Source organism: Ursus americanus, chromosome 6 (genome assembly GCF_024610735.1).
Source record: "Ursus americanus isolate L20-20 chromosome 6, mUrsAme1.1.p, whole genome shotgun sequence".
Lineage (NCBI taxonomy): Eukaryota > Metazoa > Chordata > Mammalia > Carnivora > Ursidae > Ursus > Ursus americanus.
In genome coordinates this window covers 1,921,608-1,948,193 of record NC_142132.1, presented here as the reverse complement: position 1 = coordinate 1,948,193, position 26,586 = coordinate 1,921,608, and the positions used below count along the sequence as shown (strand labels likewise).

The 26,586-nt window shown below is 45.4% G+C and overlaps 1 non-coding gene across 1 annotated transcript in view; it reads right to left on the bottom strand.

The window, feature by feature from the left end:
- LOC123800064 (uncharacterized) overlaps positions 1-17,452 on the bottom strand; it is a 35,369-nt gene extending 17,917 nt beyond the window's left edge. Inside the window, exons 1-2 of the transcript XR_015724659.1 lie at positions 17,315-17,452; positions 16,177-16,357 (exon numbers count right to left, since the gene is read on the bottom strand). This is a non-coding gene — a transcript (uncharacterized LOC123800064). The remainder of the gene's footprint in view (positions 1-16,176; positions 16,358-17,314) is intronic.
- Between the last annotated feature and the right edge of the window lie 9,134 nt (positions 17,453-26,586).

Below are 26,586 nucleotides of genomic sequence, written 5' to 3'. Positions count from 1 at the left end.
ACCTGCAACACACATCCGGGTTTGACGGAAAGGATTAAAAGCCTCCTTTCAAAGTGGGGCCAGCCCAGAGTGCCCACCGTCATCCGTACGTTACTTACTGCACTAAAGGCCTAGACAGCAAAGGCGAAAATAAAAATCTTTTAAGTAGAATTGAAAAACATGAGAATGGAAAGGAAGAAACAAACCCTTTTCCTGATCATCAACACTGGCGTGGTTCTTGCAAAGCAGTCTCGTGTCCTCTAAAGCAGGGGAAAGACTGTGGCAACTTGGCTTGAGAGGTCTTTAAGGCGTCTGGGGACTTAGGAAGAAGGGATGCTAAATGCCTAGAAAATACGTAGGCGCAGTGAAAATGTGGAAATAGTGTCCTCTGGTGCATTGATGTTAAGTAAGCTCTGATTTGTCCGCTAGATTTTGAAAAAATTATTAGAGGTGACATTTACTAATGTATTCGATCATGGCAAAATACATATTAAAATACCAAGTCAGAGCAGAATGCCACACGGTAGCTATGGCATTGCAGCAACATAACAGCACTGCGTGGAAACCCATCCATCCTGGAGCCTTGGGTGACTTTTTTCCCTAACTTCTACATTTTGATAGTTTCCAAATTCTGCATACCTAACAGATACGGGTAATTCTTCAATTGGGAAAAGTGAAATGTCTTAAAATGCAAGGCAAACCATTTGTGCGTATAAATCACACACGCGTATTACCTTGTAAGTATTCTAGATGTTGGATAAAATTGGTGCTTTAACTATTTTTATAAGATCATGGACATAGAAAGGTCACGTTTGAATTCAAGTTGTTTGCAGAACGGGCATTGGGTCAATTTCTTTGCAATGCTGTCTTCACACCTTATTGACTAGCTATTCTATAAAATATCCTGACAAAAAGATCTCTACGGTCTCCACCCACACACTTGGTTCTTATCTTCCTTTGCTGCCCTGTCCCACACGGGGGATGTTAGCCACACAAGGCCATCAAGCACTGGCTGGTCTGCACTGAGGCGTGCTGTGCTGTGCAAAACAAAAAATACCAAGATGATACAAAAAAAAAAGAAGAAGAAAAAGATCCCATTAATATTTTATACCAATTACATGTTGAAAAGACAATGTTCTGCATAGGTTAAGCTAAATAAAATTAATTATTAAAATTAATTTCACCTGTTTCATTATACTTTTTTAAATATGAGTACCAGAACATTTAAAATTCTGTAAGTGATTCACAGTACATTTCCAAAAGAGAAGAGTGCTTTAGAATAGGTACGAGCATCTGGAAAGTTCCCTTGAGAAGAAAGTAGGGAATAATCATGTCTAATGTAGATTTTAAGTGCACACTTAGGAAATTCTGACATTTCCCTCGTTATTTTCTGGATAGGCCCAGCACGAATACAATGACTCAGGATCCAATCTGTAACCTACGACTCTCATCTTTCAACAGAGTGTTTCACTGTTTTGTGGAATGTCCCCAAACACTCAAGGACAAAAAGATCACGGGATGCAAACCCCCAGTTCTGTAAAAAGGTATGAGTTATGTTGGATATTTGTTCATTATCTAGGCAACCTCTCGATTGTTGTTGACGTCTGAATAATATACCAGTGGTTCTGGGGGCACAACTAATTTTCCTAGAAGTGGAGCCTTGAAGTACAGTCTAGACACAGAGAAAATACAAAGTCATCAAAAGGGATAGTGGGTTCACTCAATGATCTCCAAGAAGGCACTGCATCCACTGTGTCTGGAGAAACATCAGGTGGGAACATCTCTGCAAAGCAGCTGGGATATGCCAGCATCCAAGGTGCGATGGGGATGTTAGCATGTGTATTGATTACTGATGTAGTCATAATAATGTATTGAACTCTGGAAATAGCCCCACTTTACAGATGAGAGATACTGCCCCCAAGGTCACACCGCTAGCCAGTGGCAAGGTCATTTTGAACCCAGACCGCCTGCCATCTGTGATCCATTTCTCCAAAACAAACTTTTAAGCCACTTATTAAAAGATGATGTTGGATGCATGTCTTTCCCATGCCAGCGTTTTTCTGACTTCCTGCAGAGGGCACAATTCAGAGTGCTTCTTGGACCCCCTCCCCCCGCCCCCCGCCACACACACACACAGTCTCTGGGGCTGGAGGGAAGTGTGAACGTACTCGCTGGGTGCAGGCAGACCCTACACTGGTCGCTGCAAGTCTGTAGTCCCCTGAGGGCTTTCCGTGTTCTGAGTCAAACACATTAGCATCTTCTACTAAAAAAATACCTGGATTCCTATCATATAAAAGCAGCATGTTTCCCCCAACCCTCTCAATGAAGTGTGGGGTCCTCGAAATCTATCTGCTTATGCTCTCTCTGCAGAAATCACTGGGCCCTGGGTGGCCAGTTGAAGAGCTGAGGCCAAGGGACAGCCGGCTGGGAGGTCATGGTTTTGTTTCCTAGGAAGCTGGGCCGAGTCCTGGCGAGCAGTGATGAGCTCTGCACATATTCTGCTCTCCCGCCCTGGCCCATCCCCAGGACCTGGACGTCCAGTCCTGGGGGGGCCCATCAGACCGCTCGGGGGGGTGTCCATGGGGACACCACTGATGGGAAGGTGGTGCCGCCACCTGTGTGGGCCCCCAAGGATCCACAAGGTTATGTTTCCAAGGAGGAAATAAGAGAGACACCTGTCTCAGGCTGGGGCCCCAAAATGGGACGCCGCTCCTTCCCCAGACAGGATGAGGGCTAGAGGAAGCGGAGTGGCACCCACGGCCGTCTCTCTGTGGCGCAGGCGGACACAGCTCCAGGGTCGCTCTGCCAGGGGTACGCGGCTGAGGAGAGGCTCCAGCAGCAGGAAACATTCTCTTCAATGGCATGAAGGCGAAAGAAGCATTTTCATGTCTTTCATGGCCTTTTTTCTGATTATAGAAGTAATACGTGTTCATTAAAAACGGAAAATAAAAGATACTCTATAGTGGGACGTATGGTGCCTCCCCATTCCAGGCTCCAGAAACAGGGACCATCATTCCGGTGCGCGTCCTTGTCTTCAGCAGCGTGCGTGTGGACGGTGCTCTCGAGACTGGGATCACCCCGTCCGTACACTGTGCAAGCTGCTTTTCAAACTCACCAAAACAAAACAAGAGCACTTCCTTTTGTCTAAATAACCTTCCAAGTGTTATTTTATTAATGGTTGAAGACTATTTTAATACTGACATAGCCTAACTCGCTTAACCAACTATCTAATCATGGATATTTGAGATTTTATTTTTTCTTTTTGGCATTCTAACTAATGATGTGCTGAATCACTGTACATACACATTTGTTCTTTCTCCAAGAAGTAGAATCACTGAGTGAAATTATATTAACTTTTTTAAAAGATCAGAAAGTCAGATGCATGACCCATTACACACTACATTTAATAGCGTTAAGAATGAGTGCACACCCTACTGCACTCTTGCAAACACGAGCAGCGCCAAGGTTTTGGAAAGTCTGTGCTAATTTAATGGGAATATTATATTTGGTGGTTTAAATTTGCATTCCTTGAATTGCTTATGAGTAAACCACAAACTGCATAATGATCACTGATAATTATTCTGTGAGTCATCTGTTTATGTCTATTTTTTATGATGGTATTAGAATATCATCCTATATAACAGTTCTTTTAACACTCATTGCATTAATCTATATGTAGATTAGTATATCAGCACATCTTTAAAAACTGATGCAACTTCAGAGTAAGAAACTAAATCCATAAAAGTATATATTTGCCGATCTCATGTGTGTGTTCCCTGATCAACACTTTAAAATGATTTGCTCACATTTCAAAAAAGTAACATAACTAGCATTATATTATATCCATAAACTAATGTGAGAAGAATTGATACCCTCACGATGCCCCATTGTCCTATCCAAACGTATAGTGAGTCTCTTCAGTTGAAAAGTACCATTTTCAGCAAATTCTTAGTTTCCTTTGTTTGGATTCAAACACAGGTGAAGGTCTGACGCACCTGCCTGTGTCGATGGCTGTGTGCATGTACTTTATGCATTTTCCATGTGGAAGAAAGTATCTCCCCCACTACAATCTCTAACTATTAACACATAGGAAACATACTGTCTTTTGTATGCTTATATTTTATCAACCCATTTTGCTGGACTGCCTTTCTAATTCTGAGAATTTTTAAGCTGAATGTCATGAGTTTTCAAAATACAAAGGTACGGCAAACTTCAAGCAGAATTTCATATTTGTGTTTCATTTCTTATTGCAATGGCTGGAACTTCCAGGAAACAGCCAAGTAAAAGATACATAGTGATTGGTTTTCATGGGAATGACAGTGACGTCTGCTGTGTGATGTGGCAAGTTTAGATAAATATGTATCCTGTTGAGGGATTACACTTCAGTTTTTAGTTTCCTCATTTTTTAAATGGCGGTTGAATTTTATCAAACAATACATCTTCCTAAAATCCAATTAAAGAGTATTTTTTTCTTATTAAACCTACTGACGTGATGTTGTTGCCAATCCCTTTCTTATTATTATACAATTTCTGCTGCCATGAAATGTACCCCACTGGATCCTGGCAGATGTTATCGCTACCATACTGTCACATTTTCATTAATACTTTCAGGATTTTTGCAGCCACTTTTACAACTGAGATCTTGTAGTAATTTATTTGCTTGTCCAAGTAATTTATTTGCTTCTCTTTTTTTCCTGTTTTTGAGAAACATTGGTAAAATGGGTAGCCGACTTTATAATCTACACCAGCATATTACCATTTTCTATGTTCCGAAACAAGCTCCGTGTCAGGAGAAGATTCTCCTTGGAGTCTGGAGACCTGACAGGTGTCACCCGCAGAGCCCCCCGCAAGGGACGCAGGTGGAGGGGCCGTGGCAGTGAGGTCCATGAGCTCGCGGCCGTCACAGGAGGCAGGAGACTGTGGGCTGTGACCAGGCTGCCCCACCTTGATCCAAGTTGAATAGCTCATTATGTCCCCAAAACAGTTCAACTAATCATAAAAAAAAAAAAAAAATTACTGATATTGACCAGGAGTGTTTCCACCTGATATGTTTATTTTTTTCTGACTATGGGTGGGGTGTTTTTTCTTTTAAATCAATTTATTTGTTTCTAAAACTATGAATGTCTGTCTTTATTTTTTATCAATTTCCTTAGTTTTGTCTAACTCCCTAATGCCTTGATTTGAAAGCGGTTTACGCTGTGCCCGTAGAGACATCATCGTCATTTTGGGGCTTAGGTTTGCCAAGCGGTACCACGGGCCGCAACCTTTCCCTTCTAATATGCGCACATCGTGTTCGGTTATTTCATAAAAGGTTTATTTTTGTCGTGCTGATTTCTGTCTCATTCATTTATTTTTCAGTGGTCTTTCAATTTCATGGGGGCTGGGTGCCTCTTTACAGTTGACCTTGAATCGCCGAGTTCGCTGCACTGGGGCCTGCAGGTGGACTGTGCTCCATCACTCTGCGGTTTCTTGAATGTGCTCCTGGTCCTATTGCTTACCCTGTTTCCTTCAATTTTCATTATGAAAACTTCCAACAGTAATATCATAGAGAACAGTGTGATGACCCCCACATCGCCAGCACCCCTTCCACAAGCAGTGGCTGCCGGCCGGGCGTGCTCGGGCTCACACTCCCACCCCCAGTTCCCCACTCCAGCTCCGCTCACGAGCTGCAGTAGGTTCTTTCTCCCCTAGGAGGGTTCTTTCCAAAGCATAAGCATGGAACTCTTGTTACACCTACCAATGAACCAAATTAACGATAACTCCTTAGAACTGTTGAATACCTGGTCAGTGCTCAGATTCTCCAGTTGTCTCACAATTGTTTGGTTTGGTTTGTTCAAACCAGGATCACGTGAAGTTTGCATGTGTTACTGGGAATGTCTCTTATGACTCTTCTTTAAAAAAAAAAAATAAGGTTGGGTGCATTCAGATACAATTCACATACAGTGGAATTCACTCTTCTCCACAACTGCCGCCGTGTAACCACGCCCATAGTCAGACAACTGACCACAACCCCACAAGGTGCCGTCTGTCCCTCTGTAGTCAGTACCCCTCTCCCACCCCCAATCCCTGGAAATGGCTGATGTGGTTTGGGTCTCACAGTTCCACTTTCCCTAGAATGTCCTGAAAAGGGAGTCATATCCAACACAAATGTTTGATTCCGCACTCTCCCTTAGCATAATGTTTTTGGGATTAGGTCACGTTGCTGCCATGCACCAGAGGTCCGTTCCTGTCACAGTCCATTGTTGGGACGTGCCCAAGTTTGTTGATCCATTCAACAGGTAATGGGTATCTGGCCTGTCCCCAAGTTTGCTGCTCATCAAGAAAGCCAGTATAAGCACTTGTGTATAGGTTTTTGTGTGGACGTGCCTCTGTTTTTCTTGGATAAATACCCAGCAATGAGATCTCGATAATATGACGTGGGTGTGTTTACAAGAATCTGCCAAACTGATTTCCAAAGAGATCCTATCATGTTGCATTCCCACCAGCAAGTTATGAACGTTTCAGCTGCCCCACATCTTCACGGGTACGTGGCCCTGCCGGTGTAGGGTTTAATCCACAGCTGTTCTAATATGAAGGGGGGAGTCTCATTATGGATTTCCCCTGCATCTAATGGTAGAGAACACTGAGCGTATTGTCACGTGCTCAACTGCCATCCATGTATCTTTGCTGGTGATGGGTCTGGTCACATATTTCGCCCATTTTCTCATTCTTGACTGTTAAGAGATGTTTGTATATTCTAGATATCAATTCTTTATCAGATATATGTTTTGCGAACATATTGTGGGCTGTGACCGGACTGCCCCACCTTGTGACTTTTCTTTTCATTTTATTAAAAGTCCTTTCGAAAAACAACATTTAATTTTGATGAAGTACAATGTATCAAATACATTTTCTTTTATGGTTCAGGCTTTTGGTGTCATATCTAAGAAATCTTTCCCTAATTTAAGGTTAAAATTTTTTCTTTTATGTATTCTTTCAGAAGTTCTAGGGTTTTTTGTTTTATAATAAGGCCTATAATCTATTTTCAGTTAATTTTTCTATATGATGCAAGGTATTGGTTAGGGTCTACTTGTTTATTTTAAAGATGAATTGTTCCTAAACCATTTATTGGAAAGGCAAGTTTTCTCTATTAAATGCCTTTGCAGCTTTGTCAAAAACAAATTAACCATATATGTGCGTGTCTCTTTCTGGAAGGTCTATTACTATGTTCTATTGATCTTTGTTCCTATGGGTTTGCCAATTATATATCTCCTCCATTCCTGGAGATTTATCATAGGCATTCAAATCAGTTATGTATGATTCCTCCGCATCTTTTTTCAGAACTACTATGGCTATTCTCTTTTCTTCAGCTTTCCAGATAGATTCAGCTTGTCAATTTCAATAAACTGGCATTTTGTTTAGAATTACATAGATTATAAGATCAATTTGGAGAGAACCAATATCTTAACATTATGGAGTCTTCCCACCCATTAATACAAAATATTGCTCCATTTATTAATGTCCTTGATTTCTCCAATCAATGTTTTGTAGTTTTCAGGACATATGCTTTGTTAGGTTAACCTGTAAATGTTTCATGGTTTGAGTGCTTTAATGATACTGCTATTTTATTTTAATTTCCAGTTGTTCATCACCAGTAATATAGGAATACAATGGAATTTTCACACTGAGCTTGTGTCCTGCAACTTGCTAACCTCACCTACGAGAACTAGTGGCTTGTAGTAGACTCTTTGAGATAGTCCCTATGGTAATCTTTTTGTCTGTATATTGTCTGCACTTTGTATGCTTTCCAAAGTTTTCTTTTTGCCTTATTGAGTTGGTTAGGACTTCTGGTAAAATTTCACGTAGGAATGGGGAGAGCACAGACTCTTGCCTGTTCTCCATCCCAGAGAAAAAACATCAGGCATTCACTGCTAAATACAACATTAGTTGGGCCTCTTTAAAAGACGTCCTTTCTTAGTTGAGGACATGCCCTTTAATTCCTAGTTGTCTTTGGGCTCCTGGGGGGCTCAGTCGGTGAAGTGTCTGCCTTCAGCTCAGGTCATGATCCCAGGGTCCTGGGAGGGAGTCCTGTGTCCTGCTCCCTGCTCAGCGGGGAGCCTGCTTCTCCCTCTGCCTCTGCCGCTCCCCCTGCTCGTGCTCTCTTTCTCTCTCTCAAGTAAATAAATCTTTAAAAAATAATTCCTAGTTGACTTAGAGCTTCATTTGTTGTTATTTTTTTAAATCTGAATAGATGGTGAGTTCGACAAATGCCTTTTCTGCATCTATTGAAATGATCATGTTGCTTTTCTTCTTTATCCTTTTGATAAAGTAAATAACATTGATTTGCTAACGTGGAACCAGCACTGATTTCCTAGAAAAAGCCTTGCTTGGTCATGATGTATTATCAGTTTCATGTATTGCTAATACCACGTTGAGGACATCTGCATCTCTGCTTATGAAGTATGTTGGTCTGTAGTTGTCTCTCTTCGCACTATTTGGTGTCCGAATCAGGGGAGTGCTGAATAAACAAACAAACATGGGCCAGTGTTATTCCTGCTTTTATTTTCAAACAAGTTTGCTTAAATTTGGTATCATTTCTTCCTTAAACATGTGGTAGAACTCCACGGAAGCTGTCTGGGTCTGGCATGTTCTCTCTGGGAAGGACTGAAATTATGAATTTAATGTTTTTAATACGTAGAGTGCTCTCGTGTTTTCTACTTCTCGAGTGAGCACAGGTAGCTGCAACTCAGGAAGAATTTGTCTCTTTCATCGAAGCCATTGAGTTTATTGTCATGAAGTAGCTTATAATATTTTCCTGTTTGATTTTTACGGTAAGATCCATAGTGACATTCCTCTTCTGATTCCTGATGTTAATAATTGGTGTTGTCCCTCTTTTTTTCTTTTTTATTCTTCTTTTTTTCTAGGTAAGCTCTACGCCCTGCGTGGAGCCCAATGCAGGGTTTGAACTCACAACCCTGAGATCAAGACCTGAACAGAGATCAAGAGTCACGCTGAACCGACTGAGCCACCCAGGTGCCCCTCTCTTTTTCTCTTATTCTCTATAACCAGGGGTTTGTCAGTCGTCCTAACCATTCAATCAAATCAAGCAAGCAAGCAAGCAAGCAATTGGTTTCACTGATTTTCTTTATATTTTTCTGTTTTTTATTTCTGCTCTTGTCAATACTATTTCCTTCCTCTGCTAGTTTCAGGTTAATTAACTTTCACTCTTTTCTAGATTTTTAAGGTGGAAGCTTAGATCATTGATTTCAGACCTTTCTTCTTATTTTCTTGATTTTTCTTTTTTTTTTTTTTTTTTTTTTTTGATGAGAATATTTAAGATCTGGTCTCTTAGCAACTTTAAAGCATTTAATGCAGTGTTCTTGACTATAGTCACCAGGCGGTACATCAGATCCCCAGAAGGTATTTGTCTTCTCACTGCAAGCTTGTACACTTTGACCAACATCTGCCCAAGCCCCCACGCCTAACTCTGGTGACCCCCAGTTTACTCTGCTTCTCTGAGTCCAGCTTGTTTAGATTCCACATGGAAGTGAGATCATACAGTATTTGTCTTTCTCCATCTGACTCCTCTCAACATAATGCCCTCAAGGTCCACCGTGTGGTCAGAAATGACAGAATCTCTTTCTTTCTCATGGCTGACCATATGTCCCACAGGCTTATCCATTAGTCCCTGGGATTAAAAGACAGACACGTAGGTTGCTTCCACATCTTGGCTACTGTGAATAATACTGCAGTAAACACGGGAGCGCAGGTATCCCCTCACGATCCTGATTTCAATTCATTTGAATACATACCCAGAAGTGGGATGGCCAGATCGTAGGGCCGTGCTACCTTTAATTTTAGGGTTAACCTCTGTACTGTTTTCCTCCGTGGCTGCACCAATTGACATGCCCACCAAGAGTGCGAAAGTGTTTCCTTTCCTCCACACCCTCACCAATACGTAGATCTTGTCTTTCCGATAATAGTCATTCTGGCAGGTGTGAGGTGACGTCTCATTGTGGTTTTGGTTTGCATGTCCCTGATGACCAGTGACACTGAGCATCTTTTCATGTGTCTGTTGGCCATCTGGATGTCTTCTTTGGAAAAAAATGTCTATTTAGTTCTTCTGCACACTTTTTTAAAGATTTTATTTATTGGACAGAGAGAGGCACAGCAAGAGAGGGAACACAAGCAGGGGGAGTGGGAGAGGGAGAAGCAGGCTTCCCGCCAAGCAGGGAGCCCAACGCGGGGCTCGATCCCAGGACCCTGGGATCATGACCTGACCTGAAGGCAGACGCTTAACGACTGAGCCACCGAGGTGCCCCCTCTGCACATTTTTTAAATGGATTGCTTGTTGTCACTGAGTTGTAGGCGTTCTTTGTATATTTTGGACCTTAACCCCTTAACAGAGGTATGATTTTCAAATATTTGCTCCCATTCCATAGGTTGCTTTTTCATTTTCTTCATTGTTTCTTTTGCTGTGCAGAATCTTTTAAGTTTGATGTAGTCTCACTTTTTAATTTTTGATTTTGTTGCTTGTGCTTTTGGTGTCATATCCAACCTTGTTGTCAAGACCAATATCAAGGAGTTTTTTCTTTGTTTTCTTTAAGGGGTCTTACAGTGTCAGGTCTCATGCTTAAGTCTTCCTAATTTTGGTAAGTATTGTGAGATAGGGATCTAATTTTACCTTTTTTATTGAAGTATTGTTGACACACATTAGAATAGTTTCAGATGTATGACATAGTAATTCAACATTTATATATTAGGAAATTTCATTTTTCTGCATGTGGTTATCCAATTTTCCCAGCACTATTTATTGAAGAGACTATCCTTTCCTCACTGAATATTCTTGGCTCCCTTTTCAAATATTGGCTTACCATATATGCAGGAGTTCATTTTTGGGCTCTCTAGTCTGTTTCATTGGTCTATGTGTCTGTTTTTATGCCAGTACCATGCTGTTTTGATTACTGTAGTTTTGTATTATAGTTTGAAGTCAGGACATGTGATGCCTCTGGCTTTGATCTTTTCTTTCTCAGGATTGCGTTGGCTATTCAGGGTCTTCTGTGGTTCCATAAATATTTTAGGATTTTTTCTATTTCTGTGGAAAATGCCATTGTAATTTTGATAGGGATGGCATTCAGTCTATATATGGCTTTGGGTAGTATGGATATTTTAACAGTATTAATTCTTCTGATCCATGAACACAGACAAATGTTTTTCCATGCCTTTCAATAGTTAACCTGAGCTTTAAACAAAAGACAAGGCAAAACTGACAGGCAAGATAACAGGGGGCTGGGGCATGGGTGCAGAGGCAGAAGAGAAGCAACGTTCACTGTAGACAAAGTGGAATTTGAGGTGAAAACTTGGGTGTGACAAAGCCGATCCGTTGCTGATCTGAGAACATCTTTTCCTTGCTTATGCATGTGTATGACTTCCCTGTTGGCATACGTTTCTTCGATCACAGACTTTTGTCCTCATAATTCTCTAAAGCTTCCCCACCAACTAATGACATCTGGTGCTGAGGAATGATGTGAAACGACACCCATTCTGTTCAAGCCGTGCCTCTCCCTCTCCTGCAATTTATCAGGACATAGTGAGCAAGATACACGGTGTGGCCACATGTCACGCTCCTGCCTCACTAAGTCTTCCACGGAGGTCCGATACAAATAGATGCCTTGTTTGCTTTCTACTTCGCATATTACCTCCTCTCATTATTCTCGTCCCTCGTTGTCCCAGACACGCGTGCTTGAGACTTTTCCTATGCTGTCTTCCGTCATTACCTCCAGAATCAGCTCTCGTCTTTAATGACTTTAATTGCCAGTGTTCAAAAGTTCCCTTGCATTCTTTTCTCATGTCCGACTATCTTTCTGCACGACTTTGCAACTTGGCACTTTTGATCTTATCTTTTGCTGCTTTTCTATAACATACTTTTTTTTTTCCTACTAAGACCAGAAGTTGATTTATCCAACATATTGACAAGTTCCTGTGCAAGAACCTGTTTCTAAGTTTGTTTTTCTTGCATGCCTTGTGAGGAAATGAATCTTTCATGAAGCAGAGTATGTTCGGTCTCCCCACCTCATCTTCCACTGGCATGCTTGCTCTCTCGCTCTCTCTCTCTCTCTCTCTCTCTCTCTCACTGGTCATCTTTGAATGAGGTGGGTTTGTTTTTTCTCCCAAAAAGATGTTGGTAGAATCAGGTTCTTTGATCTTAAGCTGAAGGGCAATGTTATACAGACAACTTTTAGGCCAATCTCCATGTTCCACTAAACTCTTATTTCATGCATCTTTACTGGACAGAGGCTGAATTAATTATCTTCCCCTTCCCACTGCGTGATACTCTGAATCTAAGTCATTTTATTTCTGAGCAGCTGCAGGGGCTCTGAGTTCTCATTTTTACAAGTACAGTACAGAGCCTCCTTAGGAAGCATGATTTCCATGCAGCCCTGTCTCCTCTTCCACTTGCTATTATCCCCATGTCCTAAGATGTGGTGCCACGCCTCTCCTCCCTGGGAAGACGGGCTCCCAGTGCTGCATGGGAGAAAGGGGATGTCAGTGGAGGAGATCAAGCAAAGAGGCTGCCCTAAGTGTGGAGGAGCTCCTCAGGAGGACAGCTTCCGTGCTGGTGGCACGCTGCCTCTCCTCCCCAGCAGTCTTGCCTTGAATCAGTTTCCGAGGTCTGGAAATGAGTGAGTCCTGGCTTATTTCTCAATTCAACCCATTCATACTGTAATTAGGGATAATTCCTTAAAAAGCCGCTAAATTATTCATTAGAGACTTAAGTTTCTAGTACAGCTGTAACTTTGCATATTTTTAAATGCTTGGATTTACTTCTCAATGAGAAAAGGCTCTGTATTCTCTGTGTCTGCTCTGCTTCTCTTCACTGAAGGAACCATGGATCCTGAGCCAAGGAAGGATGGAAAATTCCGCAACACTCTTTAAAGAGCTTGGGGCGTACCCACCACACAGTTCCAGTGGGGTAATGGGGCTCATCTTGCAGAGCCTGGTCCACTTGCTGCCCCATCCCTGCCCCTCCCCGTCTACTTCTGCGGTGCGGCCACACTCAACCATGTGTTATGACCCGACACCACATTTCTCATGTGTTTGTGTCTTGGGCCATTCCACTCCCTTCATTTGGAATTCCATTCCCCTCTTCCTGCCCTGTTAAAGTTCTGCTAAATCTTGGAGATGTGTTTCAGGTGGTATCACCCCCCCTCCCCTGGGGAGGATCCATGTTGTGTGATTTTATCTGCTGACTTGCCTGTTCCCCACTGGAGCATGACCTCCTTGCATGGCTGGCGGGGGGGAGGGGTCCAGTGAATGAAGGCAAGAATATGATATTAACCATCTGCTTCCACGATTAAAGGTGGCCAATGAGCTTTTCTCAGATGCACATATGATGGCAGATCATCACTATTACGGTCAACATGAGTCTAGTATAGACCAAAATGAAGTTAAGTCCTTTATAATACCTCCTAGACTTTAGATGACTTATCCAAATTCACAGCTGTGCTAATATTACAGGAGACCCTGTTGCTGCGCAGTCAGTTAACCAACAATGTATCGGGTTGTGCGATATTAACATGAGTCTCAGAGGTCACCAAGGCCGGCATCTCTACCTGTTACAACCTCTAATTCAGTTCAACAAACAACATGCTTATTCAAACAAAGCTGCTATCTAGTGTCGTTTCAGTGGAGCTCATGGTGTATATTGACATTGCACTGCAGACAAAACAACTCTGCGTATAAAACATTACTTCAAAAATGATTATTACACTAAACTACTATCTATCCAGGAAAGGAAAATGAGCTTCGCTCACTAAGACCTATTTAAAATGAGGGTCTTTGACTCATTCTTCTGGTTCTTTTGGAGTTCTAATAGTGTGTCTTTGACGAATTGAAAACAGATCAATAAAATATATCTATGATATGAGGCTATTTACTTATGAATATAACAATTTGTAACAAGTTTGATCAACTTAAAATACAACTCTATAACATATTTATACATGATATATTAATAGAAGATATGCAATATGTTTTACATTTAAAATGTATAACTATATAATGAAAATTAAATATAATATCTAAATTTATTGATTTATAATAGGATGTAAAATTTAATAGCAATTTTAGAGAGAGAGAGAGAGAAAGCATGTGTGGGTGAGTAGGGTGGGAGGGTGGGAGAGGGGCAGAGAGAGAGGGAGAATCTTATACAGTTTCCATGTCCAGCATGGAGGCTGACATGGGGCTCGACCTTATGACCCTGAGATCATTAACTGAGCTGAAATCAAGAGTTGGGTGCTCAAGCATGTGGGCTGCCCAGGCACCCCTTAATAATTACTTTTAACAATACTCTGAAAACTGACATATAGAATGTTTCATTGCATTTTCATTTTCTTGTTAACTATGCTGAAACTGCAATGATGTTATCTTCTTTTTTAGCTGACCTGGAGCTGACCTCACCTCCTGCAGTTGCCAGCTCCCCTCCCCGCTTCTCTGCTAAGCAGTCAGTAACATACAGACAACCCCCTGCATATGTTCTTTGCACACAGGATATTTAACACATGCTTTCCAGAATAGGAATTCCTAAAACTTCTGAAATTTATCAAAAAATCAAAATCTTCACAAAGAGTTTGGAAACTCCCATCTTGAACACATGCATTTAACTGTTATTAAATTACCTCTGGGGGCAGACACATTTCTCCCCAAAAGATAAGTAAAACTATAAGTGTTATTTTCTTATGGGTTATAAAAAAAAAAAAAAAACTCAGGGAAAAATAAAAGCAGAGATTTAACAGAGGGTAGACCAGGTCAGAATGGTTATTCTATTATCAACCACGTTAGTAAGAAATACTTTGTCCTTTAAAATGGAGTAGTCAAAAGTCAAAGGTACAACAAACATAAATATGCTTTGAATAAAGTATGAGATGTTTGCCACACAAAAAACAATATCCATCTGAGAGAAAAGCTGTAAGTTGCCATAAGCTTCTTCAACTAGGTATTCAGCACATTCATAGTACGGGTTTTCTAAGAAGAGGAGTAGCTATACTGAGAAATGTCTCTATGATACTCAAGGGTGGTACGCAAGCCAGCTAAAGCCATGGAATTCTTACATAATACATGCAATCTGGTCATCTTTCATGGTCATTAAATAGGCAACACGATCATCTTAGTGTAAAAAGTTCATAAATGTATGTATGATACGCATTCAGATTTTAATAACTCAGTAATGCACAATTACAGGGACAGAAGGCAAGTTTCAGTCAAGAATCATGAAAGCCTGTGAAAAACACAATAGTTGAGTTGTTCTTCCTGACTTATTACTAAACAAGATCTGTAGCAGATTAAAAATGCGTAAGGTAGGCAAAGAGAGAAGAAAATAAATGTATCTCCTAAACCAGCACTGCACTATCCACAGGAACATGTCCTTATTACAAAATTTTAGAGACACACATTGAGAAAAGCTTGATAGGTAGGAAATTACAGGAAGATAATGTAATTCTGAAGTCATAAAATATTCCATAATGGAAGGCGTTGCAAGATAATCTTGGCATGGACAATGCTTGCTTTTATAATATGATCTATGTTAAGGTGATTTTAAAAATCAATTTAAAAATTCATAAGATGATTTTATTCTTCTGTTGCTATATAGGTTATTATACAATCTTTCATCCAGAGATAATTTCATGGGACTCTGTTCCAGGACAAATGTTCTTTCAGGCCACTAGGCTCCAAAGATAGAACAAAATCCATCTTCCAAACAGTACATTTTTATAGGCCCTTCCCAATATCACCCCCAGCATGCAGGCAAAACTCACAAACATCTTACAAGTGCCCCTGTCCTGCAGACCAGGGAGCTCTGCTACAGGCACCTCGCCCCACACGAGTAATGTGGGCAGTGACTTGCCTCGTCAGTTAGTGCTCCCGTTAAGAGCTGTCAGCAGAAGATTTAGTCCAATTCTAAAAATGGAGCACCGAAAAATAGGATTCTATCAAAATCCCCTAACCATACCTTCATCTGAAAAACAGATCCCACAGTCTAAAAACACAATGAATGAGCTATTCAACATCCAATTTCTTTATAAAAAGGAATCACGCTCATGAAAAAAATTAGAACTTGAAATAATCATTTCATTAAAACGACAAATACAGTTTCCATACCTAAAACTAACCGATGAACTAAAGCAGAAACAAAAAATAATATATATTTGGGGCACCAACCTGGTATTGGCTGAGGTGCTAACAGCACAGTGGGAAGAGGCCGGGAGGCAGGAGCTGGTCTGGACAGAGACAGAGCGACTTGATTTGCCAACAAATGAGGCTTTTCATGGCCATGGAACAACCTTGACTCTTCAGGATATATCCACGTTGAGTCCAGAGAAAAGGAATTATTAAAAAAGATCTGTCCAAAAATAAAGCAAGCATCACATTTAAGACAAGGCACATGGTAAAAGCTAAACACTGCTGTAACATATTTTTCTTTCTTACATTGATCAAATATTGGGGATTCTACAAGTGAGGACTCTGTAGAAGCATCATTCTAAAACCTAAAGATCCACGGTGCTCTGACATCAATCCCCTTCGAGATAAAGTCTCCAAGGCTGGTCTTCCACCATCAACTTGGTTAATTCAGCCTAGCAGCCACTTCACAGATTGAAGAATAACCCCAGTGAGGTAAATAGTGTGTTGTAGAAAAGTTACCGTACCACTCGCCTTTAGTTTCCAAGCAAACACAGTGTGGCCTTTAAATTTGAATTCAAAAGCTAAGATAAACCATCAGAAAGATGAAAGCAATAACAGCAAGAAAAACCTGCTCATAAAATTTATACTTAAATCATGTAATGTTTAAGACTAGAGTTTGATAGGGGCGCCTGGGTGGCACAGCGGTTAAGCGTCTGCCTTCGGCTCAGGGCGTGATCCCGGCGTTCTGGGATCGAGCCCCACATCAGGCTCCTCTGCTATGAGCCTGCTTCTTCCTCTCCCACTCCCCCTGCTTGTGTTCCCTCTCTCGCTGGCTGTCTCTATCTCTGTCAAATAAATAAATAAAATCTTAAAAAAAAAAAAGACTAGAGTTTGATCAATGCTTACAGATCTAAAAACTAAAAAAATTTTAAAGTGGATTCTGATTCAGAAGTAGAAATTTTATATTATTCTACGGAATCCAAATTTTCCAGTTGAAACAAAATGACTCCCCACCTCGGCTGGTGTTTTTGAACAGATTGATCTTATTCTGACAAGGTTTATCTCTAGATCTAGATATTACAGTTAGAACACACACAATGTTTTCTGCTGGTATGGAAATACCCAGCAAATTCATAATTAAAGGTCCATTTATCTAATTAAACTATTTGCATTTTACCTTACAATTAGGTATCCTTTTGTCTATCCAACTTTTCCCAACAGGAGGTGGAAGAGCAGATGGACAGACGTGTGGGAAAATGGGCACCAACTCCACAGTGGAAGAGGGGGACAGTCCTATGGATGGAGAATGGCCACCGCACAGCCACTGAAACCCAAGAAAAGATAAAGGAGTGCTCATTAGCCTAAACAGATCAACTACTTTGTACCACAAGATCCCATGATAGCTGCTTTGAGAAAATAATTTAAAAATGTATGTATTCAATTAAGAGAGAAATTCCTCCTTTCAACAGTGAAAAAAACATGAATATTCACAAATTTTAAAAATGTATAAAAGTTTTCATATTTGAATCATCACAAAGCATCACCAACATTGCATTCTTCAATACTTCAAAAGAATTTCTAAGCACAAAGCCATGAGAATATAGTAAGAAATTGGTTTCTGCCCTGAGATAATGAGAAACCACAATGGAAAGATGAAATGCTGGGTATTCCTTTTATAATTTTGGAATTATTTTCACAAGCAAGCAGGCAGCTATATTTTATGATAATCCTTTCAATACAACATTTTGTATTAATTACACTTACCATTTAAAAACCAACACAACTAATATTTTCAAAATAAAATTAGCTCAGGGGCTAGGATTCAAAGTTTCCCGAGGTTCACAAAGGCAAATACATTCCAAGGCAAAGAAATTGTAAGTGAGCTTATCACACAACTGAAGATCCCCATGCACAGAATAAAATTGCAAACACTGCAAGGGGACAGACAATTTAGGATACAGTCTCCCTAATTCAAATAACTGAGTCTTCATCAGTGAAGAACTAATAAAATCATTGTTCAATGGTATGGAACACTTTGATATCTATTTGTTTTAAAATCATAAAAGCATCTTTGATTTTCCTGTTAATGTGAAAATATTCTTCTGCTTCTAAATATTGTCATTTAACTGAAAATATGTAGCACGAAAATATTTAAGAGATAAGTTTTTTTTATTTTTCTTTTTAAATTACACACACACACACACACACACACACACACTAATGCAGTGTTCTCTACAGAAAAAAAATGCAGTTCCTTGACATTATATACCTCTAGTGGTAGGACTCTGATATAACAACCCTTTCAAAACATCGAAAAAGCTACCAACGTTTATTCAATAAAACCCAATATGAACTGCATCACACACCGAAATGTGATATCCAGTACCGCATATGTGATGTATCATTAAGTCTAAAGATCAATTTAGGAGGAGTTTAACAACATCTTTTAGAAAAGCTCATAAGATAATATTGGAATTAAATTAATTAAATGATGTATTCTAACACACCACTCATTTGAATATGCTAATGAGGACAATCTTTGGAATAAAATACATGTTATTCCCTGATTTAAATGCATCTGCATAGTTAGATAGCAAACAATGGATCTTGTCAAAACCAGCCTGCCCTGCTCTGTTGCACCATTAATCAAAGGTACAATCACTTTTTCTTTTTAATTCCACGTTTTAAACCCCAAACTCTTCTAGAGTGCAATATGGCATTAGCTAATTTGGTGGACTCAGGCTGACCTAGGGTGGGAGGGGAAATCACCGGCAATATTTCTCAATATTAAAGGCAGGATTTCCTTGCCGGCTTCCATTGGTTTGAATTCTTTTAAGCATTGTCCTGAGTCTATTTTCAAAAAAAAAAAAAAACCCAGATCAGAATCAGAAATAGCTATTGATTCCCAGCTTGCTTTTCAAGTCTGGCAGAGACTGTAAAAGTATTAACTTCTCTGCGATAAGTCAGCCACGGTACGCCGCTGCAACGCTGGGCTCCAGCGGCCGCTACTTCAGCACCGCTCTCTGGACAGCGACCCCGGCCCAGGCGAAAGTTGTGGCCAGGGCGGTCCCAACTCTGGCCTTGGGGCGAGGGCTCCCCAGCGCCGGGCCGAGGGACCGCGAGGACGTGCCGCGAAAACTGCCGAGAGGCAGAACGGGACGTCGAAGCATGAACTTTGTTGCCGATGCATGGCTGCCAGGCTGCACCCTGATGGCTTGGGGAGCCGAGGACCACCGCGGGGAGGGAAGGGCGCGAGCCGCAGGGCCAGGGCCGCCCCGGGGCCAGGCGAGGGCCGCGCCCAGGGTGCGGAGGGGAGCAGCCGGCGACCCCCGGATTCCGGGGTCGGGGGCCGGGGACACGTTACCTGCCCGTGGAGCAAGGGATAGTGGTGCACGGCGGCGGCGGCGTGGTCTGGCGCAGAGGGCAGCGGCAGCAGCGGCAGCAGGGGCTCTCCGGGGGCTTGCCAGCCGGGCAGCCCCGGGAGCAGCGGGCCGGCGGGGGGCTGCGCAGAGGCGAGCAGCACGGGCGGGGGCGCGACCCCGGCGCCCAGCCGGAGCAGCCCGGCCGAGCCGGGAACCATCCAAACCCAGGGCGGCGGCGGCGGCGGCGGGTCTGCATTCATCGGCCAGAGGAGAGGCTGCCGCCGCCGGGGCTGCTGCTGCAGCTGCCGCCGCCGCCGCTGGAGCCTGGCGCCCACCAGCATCCTGCATCCCCGCGCGGGCGGCGGCGGCGGGGGCGGCGGGGGCGGCGGGCGCCCGAGGTGCGGGCCGGCGGCGGCGCGGGCTCCGGAGCCAACTCACTTGGTTCCGCGGCGCGGCCACTCGCTCCGCCCCTGCCCCGCGCGGGGAGCCCCTCCTCCCGCCCGCCGCCCGCCCCTCCGAGCGCGGCCGCCCGCGCCGCCGCCGCCCCCCGGGCCCGATCGGGCCCGCGCGCCCCCCGACTCCCGGCGGCGGCAGTCAGCGCCACCCCCTCTCCCGCGGCCGCCGGGCGCCCGCCGCCCCCCCAGACCCCCGCGGCGGCGCGGGCAGGAGGGCCGGGGGCGCGGGCGCGCGGGCCGGGATCTCGCGGATCGCGCCCCCGGCTCCGGTGCGGCGCGAGAGGCCGCCAGCTCGCGCGGACGGAGCGCACGGAGGGGCCGCGAGCTCGGTCGGACTCGGGAGAGGAATGCAAGCGCCGCGGCTAGCGGAGGCCAAGGCGGCGGCGCCGGAGCCGGGCACGTCCTGCCGCCGGGCGGGGCTGGGGGCGCGGGCTGGCGCTACGCCAGCCGCCCTCTGCCTGGCTTAAGCAGGGCCAGGGTCTCAGGGCCCCGAAGGGATGCTGGTTCCAGACCCGACGCCAGGCGGGCATCCATAGCCACTGGGGCGGGTAGATTTCTCTCTTGAGAAAATCTGCCCAGCACTTCCCTGAGCCGCCAGCAGGTCCTCTGCCACGGCAGCCCCTCTCCCAGGCCCCACTAGCTCCGTTGCAAGGCAGCAGGCAGGTCGCCTCTGGGCCTTTGCACAGGATGGCCCCATGATGGGACTGTGAGCTGGTCCTAGACTCTCTCAGGCTCAGGACTGTGCTCATCCTTTACCCACCTAAAGCGGCTTCTGCTGTGCACCCTTAGCTGCCTGCGACCGAGGACGGACCCCTTCTCCCAGGACCCTCACTCAGCCCAGAGCACAGCCCATGCCTGCGGAGCGAGCAGGTATAGCGCCGGTCACACGCAGTCACCGCCAGGCGGCGCGTCCCAGCCGCTCGGGCCCACCTCCTGCCGCAGACCCAAGTCCCTTGGAGCGCCTTCAGCTTCACCTCCGCGTGATCCTGGCCCCGCAACAGCAGCTCTGAGACCCAGCCCAGCCCTGAGCGATTCGTATGCCAATACGTTGCTTAGGTCGCTAAGCCGGAGAAGCCCAGCGGCAGTTAGCAGAGTCCGTGCTTCTTCTCAGCATTTAATGAAGGGGCTTCTTGACACCGAAAGCAGAAAAGTGGGGGGCGGAATTAGGGTGCATGCATTCAAGAGCATGTATGAAAAGCTCCCCCTGACCTGGAGGGACAGCATGCACCCACCCACCAACACCCACAGACACAGCTGGGACTCCCTAAACGAGTTTTCTCATCACCTCTGAGCTGGTGTGCTGACCACCCCCCGAGATCAGTTATAGCACCAGGGTGCTTTCAATTTGCTTCCAGCCTTGTGTGCTCATCCTAATTTGCTTAATTTCCTCCTGGCCTGGCATGATTTCTTGTAGATCCGGGCATATGCTAATTTACATAGCTGGCATCCCCTTACTTTCCTCCATGCAAACCAGTTTTCAATTAGCAAGTTTAGCTTTCTCTTTGATGCAAAAGTACTGGCAAGATTTTGTTTTTTCTCACCTAAAATCAGATAGCTCTGCAGATTAGAGGAGGCTGTTACTATTCAGCTTAAGCCCTGAATTCATGTGCATATATTTGTATGTGCATACACGGGGGATACCAGCCTCTTGATCTTGATGGTCACAGCCAGACTAGGGTTTCGGGGCAGGCATCCTCAGGCAGGCTAATGAGGACTTCTTAAAGGGTCCTGTTTGAATCAGAGTTTTTGCCCCTCCTTCATCACTTGGAGGCTGGTGATGGGAACGTTGGTGGCAGTGCACGGTTTGCATGTGCCTTTGGCGTAAACAGACGGCCACATGCACTGACTCCTAGCTCCTGCGAAGGCAGGTTTAGCCATCATCTGTGGGTGCTTCAGCGGGCACCCCAATCGTACACAGCACTGTCCTTGGAGTGGTTCTTCTAAAGTCAGCGTTTGCCACCTGGTGATATTTATTCCCTCCCTGGGCATTCCAGCGTCCTGAGTGCACAGTGCCTTGGGCAACTGCTCGACTCTGAATGAGAGCTGGAAAATCACAACTGTTCACTCCAATAACTTCAAAGTAGCCCGAACTCCTTTGCCATCTCCCGCCATGGGCTCCACTGTATTCGTTTATTATGGTGCTTTGAATTTTTTCCTGTACTGTGCTACATTCTAGTGACATGGCTTAGGACAACACAGATGCAGAATGATTTCCACTAATGAATTAATTGATATGATGGGGGACACAGGAGATGGGCTCATCTCCTACTTCTGGCTCTTACTTCAATCAGATTCATCTCAAGGTTCCCCCCACACTCTCCACTCAACCCTTAGACACTAATCCCAGTGGGGATTTAAAGGACTCTCTTGAAGCAGGAAGCCCTGCTCTTCTTGAGGACCAGAAATCAGGGCACCGCCCATCTGAGAGGGGAGGCTCTGGGCCAGGTAGACCAGCAGTACTGGGGTGCGAGTCTACTTACCTAGCAGTGCCCCTCCAGCAGGTCAGCCCTGGGCAGCACACATGGCTAGCCACCCCACAAATCAGGCCTGTTTTCTCGGTAAGAAGTTTTCTTTATAAAGGGTTTTATGCACAATTAAGGTCAAGTTCTTCTAACCAATAAAAACAGCCTTAAGTTTGTGTTGATCAGGGGGAAAACCAGCAGAAATTTCTAGTTAAGGTGAGACGGACAAGCAAGAGGAGATTCACACCACGAAAAAACATGTGAATTATTGACGTATGCTAATGAGTTCTGAATTGTTTATTACCTTTCAGGAAAAAATAATGTTGGGTGTTAGGGAGAGATCAATGAAATAAGATTTTGCAGGCTGTAAAAGGTTTTTCTTTTTCTTCCAAGTTATTTTACTCTGTTTTTCTAAGTAAAAGCTAATAGAATCCAAAAAAAATGAGACAGATGAGAGTACTCCCTTCCAGGCCCGCAGAGTTAAAATTAACAACCCCCAACAGGAGGGAGGTGGAGGGATGTCACCTCTGGCGGCGCCCGGCCCGCCCACCCACCCACACTGCCGCAACATCCTCCCAAACAGGCCCGGTGCCACCTCGTCCTTCCCTCCTGAACACTCAGCAGCTGTGACAGGACGAGGCCCTGGACGGAGGCCAGGAAAGCCGCCGCCACAGCGGGAGCCGGCGGCTCCGGGAGTAGCGGCTGGCAACGTGCTGCCTGACTCAGTGTGGGGTCAGAAGGAGAGGCTGCAGGAGTGGCTCCCAAGCTCTGGCGAACTGGAGAGTCTGTGCCGCTGAGCTCGCCTCTGGAGGCGAGGACTTCAGGGGCGACCGGCCGTGAGGACAGGGTGGCCCCAAGCACGATGACTCTGAGGTCTCGGTGGGACACCCGGAAAGATGCGCTCTGTCTCAGCTGGAAACTCGGCTGGGAGCTCGGGAGCGGAGTCGTGGGGTGCAGTACTGGGGTCGGCTCAGGAATGGAAGGTGACGCTGTCTACAGTCCCTGGGGTCAGGGATGGGCGTGAGGTCACCACAGGGGAGCACAGAGTGAGGAGGGAGAGGCTGCTCCCGGGGTCTCCTGTTGGGGAATGAAACTCCTAAAAGACGCAGAGAGGTAAACCAAAGCAGGCGGTGGCCTCGAGCCATCGCGGACGGGCAGGGGGGTGCGTGCTTGATAAAGGGTGCTGTTGCCAGCTTTACTGTAAATGCGTCATTCTAGAACACCCAGAAAACAGGAAAGCATAACGGATCAAACCCACTCAGAGAAAAAGAATGTGAACTTTTCCGTGACCGCCCTTCCGAGCATTTTGTCCTACTCATTTCTCTCTCTATAATGCGATCATGTATCTTGTATGGATATCACATAAAGTGCATCCTATAATATCGCATTTGTTTAAGATTTTTATTTATTTGTGAGAGTGCATGCATGAGAGAGAGAGAGCGAGCGCACGTGCACAGGCAGGGAGGGAGGGACAGAGGGAGAGGGAGAAGCAGACTCCCCGCTGAGCCAGGAGCCCAGAACCCCAGGATCATGACCTGAGCAGAAGGCAGACGCTTCATCAACTGAGCCACCCAGGTGCCCCTATAATATTGCATTTTATATTAAATTGTATCTTATAACAAAAGTTTTAATTCAGCTTGAGCTATATATAACTTTAAATCTTATTTTTCACTCAACTTTATAGCATGAGCATTTCTCCACATTATTAAAAATTCTTAGAGGAGCCCACTTATCAGCAGCAGAGCAAATCCCTCACTGAAGATGTTTAGGGGTCCAGGTGCCTGTGCCCTAATGAGAATTCAGTAGCCAATCGTGGGACAACAGGGGCATCCCCCTCGCCCTGTCACTCATTTTGTAGTTACAAAAATCTACTTACCTATCCATCCATCCATCCATCCATCCATCCATCCATCCGTTTATTCGTTCATCCTTGACATGTGTAATCCCAAATAATGGAGTGGGTAGAGGTGTGAGGAACAGAGGGAGACTGCTGTGAAACCAGAGCCCCAAGTTGCTGGAGGCTTGCTCCCTGGATTCTCAGGATAAGGTGAGAACCAGGCCCCTCTCCCGTGCCCACGGCCTCTGGGGATGCGTCCCCAGGTCCACACCAATACTGGATCATGACAGATGTGCGTCTGCGGGGTCAGCTCAGTTGAGGGGCCAAGGATGGCAGGACCCAATGCTCTTCTTTATTCCCTCTCTCGGCACCTTGGGAGACACTAGCAAGTGCCCAGTAAACAGAAGACCTGGGTTGGATACCCCATTCCTGAGCCCCACTGGACACCGAGATCTGTGGCATGACCATGGGACACAGCCAGGGCTTTGAAGGTCGTGTGCAAGCGGGGGGGGGGGGGGGGGCGCTGGCAGCCAGCCACATGCCAGATTAGTCTACCCAGAGGGGCAACTTCCTGCGATTCACACCAAGGCAGCCTGGGCATTGAGCTCTGCAGAATGACGGGGAGAGAGACAGCTGTCGCTCATAAGGTGACAGCACCGAACACGTGATTCTACAAAGCAGTAGGTCCAGGTCAGGGGGTGAAGGAGCTCCTACGCACTCCGGCTCTGCAGAGCAAAGGTGGGAGCAGGGGCTGGCCGTGCATTCTGAGGGCACACCACCCTCTCCCCTCCTTCTGCTCTTTAGGCAAGGATGACCTGAGAAGGCAGGGAGGTCAGAGACAGTGGGACTGGCGGGGCATTCCCATGATGGCTCCCAGCAGTGTTTGGGGGTCTCTCCTGCCCCCTGGGACTCCCAGCCCCTTCCTGTGCCCTCTGCCGCCCCACTGCCATCTGGCAGCCCCAGCTGCTGCGGGAGGGGCTGGGGGTCTTCAATCTTAGACTATGATTTACCAGCCACTTATGATGAGGAGGGAGGAAAAGACACAGGATGAGGCATTCTCACAAGCCATACAATTTATTGGCCTTATTCTTGGCACACATCTGGTGGCATGATTTGTGGGTTTTGGAGACACAGAATTGTTTGCACTTTCATGAGGAAGCCCGACCAAACAGCGAGAGAGCCACCTGATGCGTGCTCAGCAGACCCACGTTCCCGATTCTGACACAGACACCCGTACATAGGTATTGTTTTATTTTGTCCTGTCAAAGCATGTTGACCTCATACCAGGTGAAGCCCCTGGGTTAAGCCCGCTCTAATCTGTCCGACATGAAGTGCTCTTTGTCCAGAGTTCTTAATGAGGGAGGAAAAGGGGGTGGGAATTCCCAGAACCCACGTCCCTGCGGAGAGGCACGTTTGGCCGTCACTCAGCCTAATTGCGCTGTGGCCTTGCCGCATGCTGACTCGTAAGAGGGGCCGCGGTTGGGAAACATGTTACAACATTTCTGCTAATTGGAAATAACTCAGGAGGAGAAGCGGCGTGGTCTGACCTGGGAAGAACGTACAGTATCGAGTGCGTTTTTAACACAGTCTGACTGTTTGGGGGCATAACCGGGAGCACAAAGTAACGGGAGGTCAAGGGGAAGCCCCGCCGCGCCCCCTCCAAGCAGGTGAGAAGCTGGGGCAATTAGCGCGCCCGAGGCATCAGTCTCTCCCGGCAGGGTAATCAGCCTCCTCGGTGCCCGGCTTCCACTCGGCGGACTCCAGCCAGCTTCGAATTAGCACAGACTCCAAAGCACAGGGTCTGAATTCACAGCATAGCCCGAGCACGTTTCTTTAGAGGCCCCAGAACAGCGAGATTCCCGGGGAGCGGAGGGTCAGGCTGTTCCTGGTAGCTCAGCATCGGTCCACGAGGGCCCGACCTGACCAGAATTCTAAAGAGCAGCCGTGTGGGCTCCCTGCCGGCAGCGCCCAGCTTGCCCGGATGCCGGGCCCCGCGCAGGCCAGCGCTGCGGAGTGAGTGGAAGTGTGTACACAGGGCCCAGAGCACAGAAACGCAGCGTGGCGGTGGGTGTCTAGCGGACCCAGCAGTGCTGCAGCCACTCAGGTCGGGCTGTCGCGTCCATCCTTGGCCTCCGCCGTGACCCCACTCTTCCTCGTCTTCGGGAGAGTCTGGGCCCAGCAGCCTTTCTGCACAGTTTGGTTTCATCAAGCAGCTCCCATTCCCAAGAGGTGACAACTCTGAATTCAGAGACCATAATCCTTCAAATCCAAATTCTCTGTTCTCGATAATAAATTATATTTCAACAGGAAAAAAAAAACAACTGAGGAAAAGA